This window comes from Haliaeetus albicilla, chromosome 1, assembly GCF_947461875.1.
Source record: "Haliaeetus albicilla chromosome 1, bHalAlb1.1, whole genome shotgun sequence".
NCBI lineage: Eukaryota > Metazoa > Chordata > Aves > Accipitriformes > Accipitridae > Haliaeetus > Haliaeetus albicilla.
This window is the reverse complement of record NC_091483.1, coordinates 69,179,462-69,187,235: the sequence shown is the minus strand read 5'-3', so window position 1 is coordinate 69,187,235 and position 7,774 is coordinate 69,179,462. Positions and strand designations below refer to the sequence as shown.

At 39.5% G+C, this 7,774-nt stretch overlaps 1 non-coding gene across 1 annotated transcript; it reads left to right on the top strand.

Annotated features, from left to right (window-relative positions):
- The first annotated feature begins 463 nt into the window (after positions 1-463).
- Positions 464-529, top strand: LOC138688083 (U5 spliceosomal RNA). The gene has a single exon (XR_011327150.1). It is a non-coding gene; the product is annotated as a U5 spliceosomal RNA (small nuclear RNA).
- The last annotated feature ends 7,245 nt before the right edge of the window (positions 530-7,774 follow it).

Below are 7,774 nucleotides of genomic sequence, written 5' to 3'. Positions count from 1 at the left end.
TACGGCTTCCCAGAGAAGTCCAGCGTCCAAGGTGGGCTTGGCAGGGTTTCCTATGGCTGACCAGAAAGCCAATTTGGAAGTTTGGGCTGAATTTTACTTTGAACTTTTGTTTGCATTGGAAACAGACTCAAAAGAAAACATGGACAAAGAAAGGAGAAATGGGAAAGACCAACTTATGTGGGTCAAATGAGAGCCTGAAACGAGTGAACTGAAACACACTGTGTAGGTTCACTACCTAGTGCCTTCTGGCTAGATGACATAGTAAAGCTTCTATTCTTCATAAAGCTTCTCTTCATAAAGCTTCTATTCTTCATGATCTTTATATAAATACACTACATAAATATCAACGTGGTCTTTTCTATTACTATTTGTATCAGAATCTGTGTTTTTAACACTTCAAGCATCAGAAGATGCCACAATCTCAGTAAGAGCAATCTGGAAGTGATGGCATAAGTGAACTCTTGTTTCTCTTCAGATAGTATAAATCTTTTGCCTTTTACTAAAGATTTCCACGGAGAGGAACAATTTATTTATAGCAGCCTTCCAGTACTTAAAGGTGGCCTACAGGAAAGATGGGGAGGGACCCTTTATCAGGGAGTGTAGTGACAGGATGAGGGGTAATGGTTTTAAACTGAAAAAGGGTAGGTTTAGATTAGATATTAAGAAGAAATTCTTTACTGTGGGGATGGTGAGGCACTGGAACAGGTAGCCCAGAGAAGCTGTGGATGCCCCATCCCTGGAAGTGTTCAGGGCCAGGTTGGATGGGGCTTTGAGCAACCTGGTCTAGTGGAAGGTGTCCCTGCCCATGGCAGGGGGGTTGGAACTAGATGATCTTTATGGTTCCCTTCCAGCCCAAACCATTCTATGATTCTATAATTCTATGATTCTAACAATAGAATTACATGCAAACTATAGTATTTAATAATGATGATCTCTTGGACTGCAGGAGTCTTTGTGGATGCTCCTTTGAAAATGTTAGTTCTGAGGTTAATGGCAGCCTGTCCCCAGTGTATTAGAAATATATTATATACTAATAGTATATTAGTGAGGCCAGGAGTAGAGGAGGGGAGAGAAAACATCGTTACACCACCACACAGAATCGTAGTTTTAAATGCTAGGCACGATTGTGGCCACCCCAGTTCAAAAAAGAAAAGGTACAATGAAGGGCAGCAAGGAATATCAGAGGTTTGAAATGGGTTCTGTCCAAAGAGATATTAAACAGAATAACACTTTTCAGCACAGAAAAAAAAAGAGTTTGTGGTTTATAAAATGATGAATGGCAAGGAGGAAGGACGGGAATGATGGCTATTATATCTCATAAGACAAGAACATGGAGGCACCGAATGAAACTATCAGACTGCAGGCTTTACACAAGAAGTACTTCTTCACATAATCCATAACTTGAAATGCCATTGCCACAGGATGCTTTGGCAGCCAAAGTTATAAATAGGTTCAAGAAACATCTAGAGAAACTCATGGAATAAATATCTGCTGTGGCTGCTTAACAGAGGGTGTGGGTCAGGAGGTCCTGACCCGCCGAGGTGTCCCAGGGAGGTGCCACTCTGGGCTGACCACACCATCAGCCTCCTTAGGGTTGTTTTGCAGCTGCTGTCAGAGAATGGGCATGGTGCCACACAGCCCCTTGCTCCTTCTCATGTGGTTGCAGATACAGCCTTTGGGTTACTTCAGAAACCAGGTACAGTTCTCAAGTGAAAACCCCACTCTCCTCAGAGAGAGAGCAGGAAGAAATCCTCAGTAGCCCCAAGCAACTGTTTGCAAAAGGCAGTGAGAATCAGCCCTGGGGTGATATGACTCTGCAAGAATAAATGAGTGTGAAGCAAATGCTTTCAAAAGCACCCATCTCAGCTCTGTGACAGAGAAAACAGGAACAAAAGATCCAAAAGAGACAGTTGATTCCCTGCAGGGGAGAAAACAAAGTGTTTACAAAGATGCAGAACAGTAAATCATCAAAGTGTTCTTCTGAAAATATTTCAAATGTAATGTTCATTCCTACATTTATATGGGAGGCACAATAAAGAGAGAAAAAAGATACAGCCCTTGCCTTTAAGGGCATTTGGACTAAAGCAGGTGTAGCATATCAAGTAAGAACAATAGCAAAACAACAAAGAGGAAAAGAGGAAGGACTGCAGGAGGAGTGGGGGCACAAGGATTATATGTGAGTTTATATGATTGTTTTGGATTACTGGGAAAAGTCTTCATTAGCTTGTTTATTGACTTGCTTGCTATGCCTTGACTTGCCTTAAACTGAAGTAGTTATTTCAGACTGCTGAAGGGGTCTATTTTGAGTGCGGCCTCATGAAGGTTGATTAGGGGAAGGGGTTTGTGGGAAGCAAAGGAGTGAAGACAAAAGGAGAGATGAAGATAAAGGACAATTGATGCAGAAACAGGGGGGACCTGGTGCAGACCCTAGCGCTGCTTTTAATAATAGCTGGCTCTCATATAGAACTTTTCAAGGATAGATTTTGAAGTGTTTTAAATTGAAGTCTGAATAATTTTCTTCATTTTATAACAGGACAAATGATATGCTCAAAGTCACTCAACAGAAAAAAAATGCACTGTAGCCAGGCAGAGGATTCTCAGCCCTTGAATTCTAGTGCCATGCTGCCCACGAGCCACGCTGCCCCTCCGTCAGCTTGGACTGTCACCCGTGACACGGAGGTGATGTATTAGAAATTAATTTATCAGCTGCTCTCTCTATAAATGATACACTGAAATACCATATCAGCCCGTTTGTAGGGAGAACTGACCTTGGTGGGAACATGTACACCAGCAGGGATTTACTGGGGGAATGAAGAGGATTTAAGCTCTCTTCTCCTCCTCATTATGGGTACCTGATGTAAAACAGTACCCAGACATGTAACATAGTCTCAGTTAGTCTGGAGACATATTAAGACAGACATGCCTGTTCAGGGCCACAGCCAGGCCAGATACACGGTCTGTTCAAACTATGGTTTGCAATACACCCCAAGAGGGCAGGTGATCCCCAGAGTCCAGAGGTTTACCGGCATGCTTGGATGTAAGGGAGAGAAGAAAGTGCCATGCTCACAGATCATCTGAAAAGTGCTCTCTCAATGTTATAGATGTGCCTGTATAGATACACATGACCTTTTTTGGCATTTGAAATGCACAAATTCTGCTGACTCCCAAAGCATATAGAATAGTTCTTGACCTACAACTGTTCATAGAATCATAAAATATCTCAAGTTGGAAGGGACCTGCAACTGTCGTTTGAATTATTCCAACTCTTAGCATTCTAATTACATGTTAGTTTGTATAATGAGCAGAGAAACAGCTTAATTGCACACAGTACACAGTAGCATTCTTTTTTTAAAAAAATACAATTCTTTACCACAGGTGAAGTTCAAGAAATCTTTTCAAATAATAATAATAAAATCTCTGATGACAATACTTGATTGTGATCACAAACAGAGATGTTATTTATTTAACTAACCAGCTAATATCACTGGTCTTTTATTTTCCCTTCCAACTAACAATTATATCGCAAAATGTAACATTTTCAAAGAAGAAATGATGGTTTTGTGTGTCTGGGCCATGCACATTTATGGTAACAGTATTACCTTGACTCATTGCTGTACTACAATGGAATTTCTGCTTGCCTGGTTCATTGCAAACCCCACTCAACAGCTGTGCTGCAGATGTAGTCACACATGTATTTGCAATTGCTGTCTCCCAACACTGTCTGGCCCTCCATACCTTAGAAGATGTTCCTGTTTGTTTTTCAGAATGAAATCTTGCCTATATTGCATCTACCAACTCAAAATTAGCCCAGCATCATTCACTTGAATAGATCTACAATGAGTAGCAAGCATTACTCAAGGTACATTGCCTATACAAAAAAATTAATTTAATGGTCTAAAGGTCACTGTAACAATTTAATGTTTATATCTTTTTTACTGCTGATGCTAGTCTTAACATGGAGGAGTTTAGAGGGGATCTTTTAATAAATGTGAAATTTAACAGCTTGAAAGATTTTGGATTACATTTGCTTTGATGTCTTGAACTAGTGGTAGGAATTTTCTCTGCTGAGCTAATTATCACATGAAATTGTTTTGAGCAACTGTATGTCATCAACATCATCATCATGATCATCATGATTCACCACTAATCAGAAAACAAGTGGCTGCAGCACCATCCTGCAGACATGAAATGCACAAACTGTAGTACACCTATTGTATGAAGCAACAATTATTTTCCCTCTTTGTGCTTATCGAAAGGTAACTCTAATGTGTTGGCTAATGAATTCCACCCCAGCTGTGCATGATCTTATAATTACATGGTTCAGGCTCCACATCAGCTAATCAAATGGTTTCTTCAGTTCAATTTTACAATGATTCAGACCCTAACTCACTGAAGTATTCACCTAAAATCAGGTTTATTCAGTGGCCAGTGGAACCATCTTCACTTGTTTAAATGGATGGTTGAATATATACAGGATCATTCACATACTTACTTTTAGGCAGATTCCGGCATTAGTTTGATGAATAAAGATCATACTGTGGAACCAACTGCCGTATTTGGAATTAATATATCGATTTCTGCTAGAAATTATTATTTAACATATAGTGTCAGTAGCACAAGACCATATTTCAACACATGCAACGTATAACCTAAAAGGAAAGAAATCCAATTAATCAACTCCCTAGAGCTAATAGTCAGTAAACTATCCCATATATACATATTTCCAGTCAATAACCATTTTTTCTCTAAAATCTATGGGTTATCACATCCTTCTAGTTTCTTGTTTTTATGTTTTGTTTCCAGCAAAGCTCGCTCTCTGCAAGAAAACACAGGAGTAATGCGTATCCGTGCATCAGCCATTTAGCTGTTAACAAACAGAGATAATGGCCATTGGGAATGTAAAAGCTAGACTACTTGGCTGCTCTGACAAATGAAATCCAGGAGTAATGAGTCACACTAGATGTGATCCTTTAAAAAGAAACATTGGCAAACTCTCAGATTTTAAAATAACTTTGCTGAGATCAAGTGGAGCTGTCTTCAGCCATGATGAAAAAGCTAAAAATGAGTATCTGACTGTGCAGATAATTCCAGCAGCCTGGCAGCATTCATTTGCGAAGCAGCCTAGCCTGATAAGATGCTCGTACTGATGCTAATGCAAACTGGACGGTGAGGATACATATTGCATAATCGCTGCATACATGGCACCTTCATTCATATACTGCCGTCTGCGGTTATCAGCTTAGAGAGATGATAATGTGCATGCCTGCGAGCCAGCCTCTGCTCCGGGTTTTGTTTTGCTCTGCATTGCTAGGCAGATCGCAGAGTGCTTGCTTTCCTGAGCAAGGAAGGCCAAGCACATCCTCCCCTGCAATTTCAGCAAATTTAGTCAAAGAGAAGAGTGCAAGTATGTTATCCACCTGCAATGGTTGAAGGTGGACCCTCTTCAGAATACGCAAAATACACAGGTCTTGAGCTGGATTTGCAAGATCTATTACTGTCGATATTAGCTCAAAAATCACCTATGTGGTTTGGCTTTTTGTGTTTATGTGCTATTTGTATCCCTTAGTCAGAAGTAAAAGGCAAGATTTTCATTGAGCTTTGCATGTTTGCTCCATCTGAAAGCGAACCAAACCCATCCACCGCTCTGCAATTTTTAAAAACAAACTTTCATCTGGTGCTGTTGCTGAAGGAAATGCTATTTTTCATTTCTCTGCACCACATGACAGCCCATCTCCAAGTTGTTTGTGATTCAGGTACCTCTGAAAAAATTATTAGAATAATACAATATTTCTCATCTGTCTGCAAAAAATAGTGCATGCAGAAGTTCACTGCCAGAGAAAGGCCTGCTTAACTTTCTGGTTCAGCAAGAAAATCTCAAAGAAACAAAGTTCAGGGCTGTAGGAAAAAAGTCTACCTGTCATACCATATATCTTTTAGGCTTTGAGGAACCACACATTAATCAGTAGAAGCAAGGCAGTGAGCAGAAACAAACAAGGTGAAAAATCCCAGACACATTCCAGTTTTGTCACAGTGGATTTCTTACGGAGATCTCTTCAGGCAGACTTTCTTTTGACTCCTAACTAAATGATCATTGCTAGATGAAATCAAAGTTTGCACTTCAGTGCTCTGCTTCGCCAGCGTACAATACAAACCACTAACACCACTGACTGAAATAATTTTATTAGGCAGCAGAGAATTTTTTAAATGCTTAAATTAGAACTGCAGCTGTTCATGCTTTTTCAGTATTATATTTTTGGGGGGGGAGGTATCAGTAAAGAAATTGGAGGCATACAATAGTGCTGGGCAGTGTTCTGTAAAATATTGGTATTTTACAGATACATCACACTACAGAAATGGATTTGGGAAACACAGAAACGAATGATGTATAAAATGCAAAGCAGAAATGTCACTGATCACTGATATAAATATTATATTCAGAAGCAGACAAAAAAATCAGTTTTACTGTCAGGCAAATTTGCAGTACTTCCATTTTATCTAGGCTACTTGTGCTTTCCCAGCAGAAAATTCACATTAAATAACAATAAGCAGAGAAGAAGAGACTACACAATAGTGGAGTCTCTGTGTAAAGGTTTTATCACTGGGAGATTGGGTTACCTGAGTTATTCATTTGTTGGTATTTGGCAGATATTTCAAAGAGAAGCAAAAGAAGGCATAAGCACTATTCTTAAAATGTTCCTGCATTGTTTCTTTGTACATATTTCTCTAGATTCCTTTGTTATTATGAGACCAAATGCACTGATTACAAGGGAAGAAAGACTTCATAACCAGTGCATTAACCTCTGGATGTTGTCTGTAAAGGATCTCATTCAACCCTGCTGAAATCAATGGAAGCCTCTCCTTTGATTTCATAGATTTTTAGATTTCATCCTAATTTATTAAAAATGTTTTAAAAATTTAATAGTTTAGGACATTACACAACTAGAAAGAGTTCTCTGCATGCTTTTGTAAAGCCAGGAATGACCCCTCTGCATGAGTATAAGGATAACAGTATGATCACCAGCTATCAGAGTGAACATATTAATGGCAGATCAGGAATGAATGAGCATCTCTTATCCCTCTACTTGAGATGCTACCTGTTGCCCTCAGGGGGAAGAAGGGAGAGAGGATATATTTCCATAATAAGCGTTCTTTTCTCCGTAGGGTCCTTGCTGGATACAGATACCTTTTGGTAGCTGTTTGAACTTGCTTAGCTGGCTGGAATGAGAGAAACATCCCCAGGGAAACTGATAAGCAGACTAACGGCAGAGTGAAGGTGAAATGGCCAAAAGTGCAAATTTATCAAAAGTATATGCAGTTTTTTACACGGCTTTATAATTTATCAAGAAAAAAAATGGATAGCACCATCCCATGGTGTCAGGCACAGGTTGGATGAGATAGTTCTTTTATTTTGGTTGACAGTTTGGCAGAAATGGTCATAGATCATTGTGTCTTAAGCACAGAAAAATTAAAAGTCAAGTGTAGGGCTATCTCAGCTAATGGAATACGTGCATGGTCAAAAATGAAGACAAATTCAGAATTACAGGAAATAAAACCAGAAAATAACTGAAGGAGTCATCCAGTCATTCCTCCACTCTGAGATTGGATGAGATATTCTTATGCCATTTCTGGTAGACATTTGCCCAAACTGCTCTTAAAAATTTCTCAGGTGGGGTTTCCAATACTGTCCCGGTCTCCATGCTCCAGTGCTTGATTATCCTTCTTGCTGGAAAGAATGTCCTTATGTCCAACTTGTATTTGCCTTGCTGTAATTTAA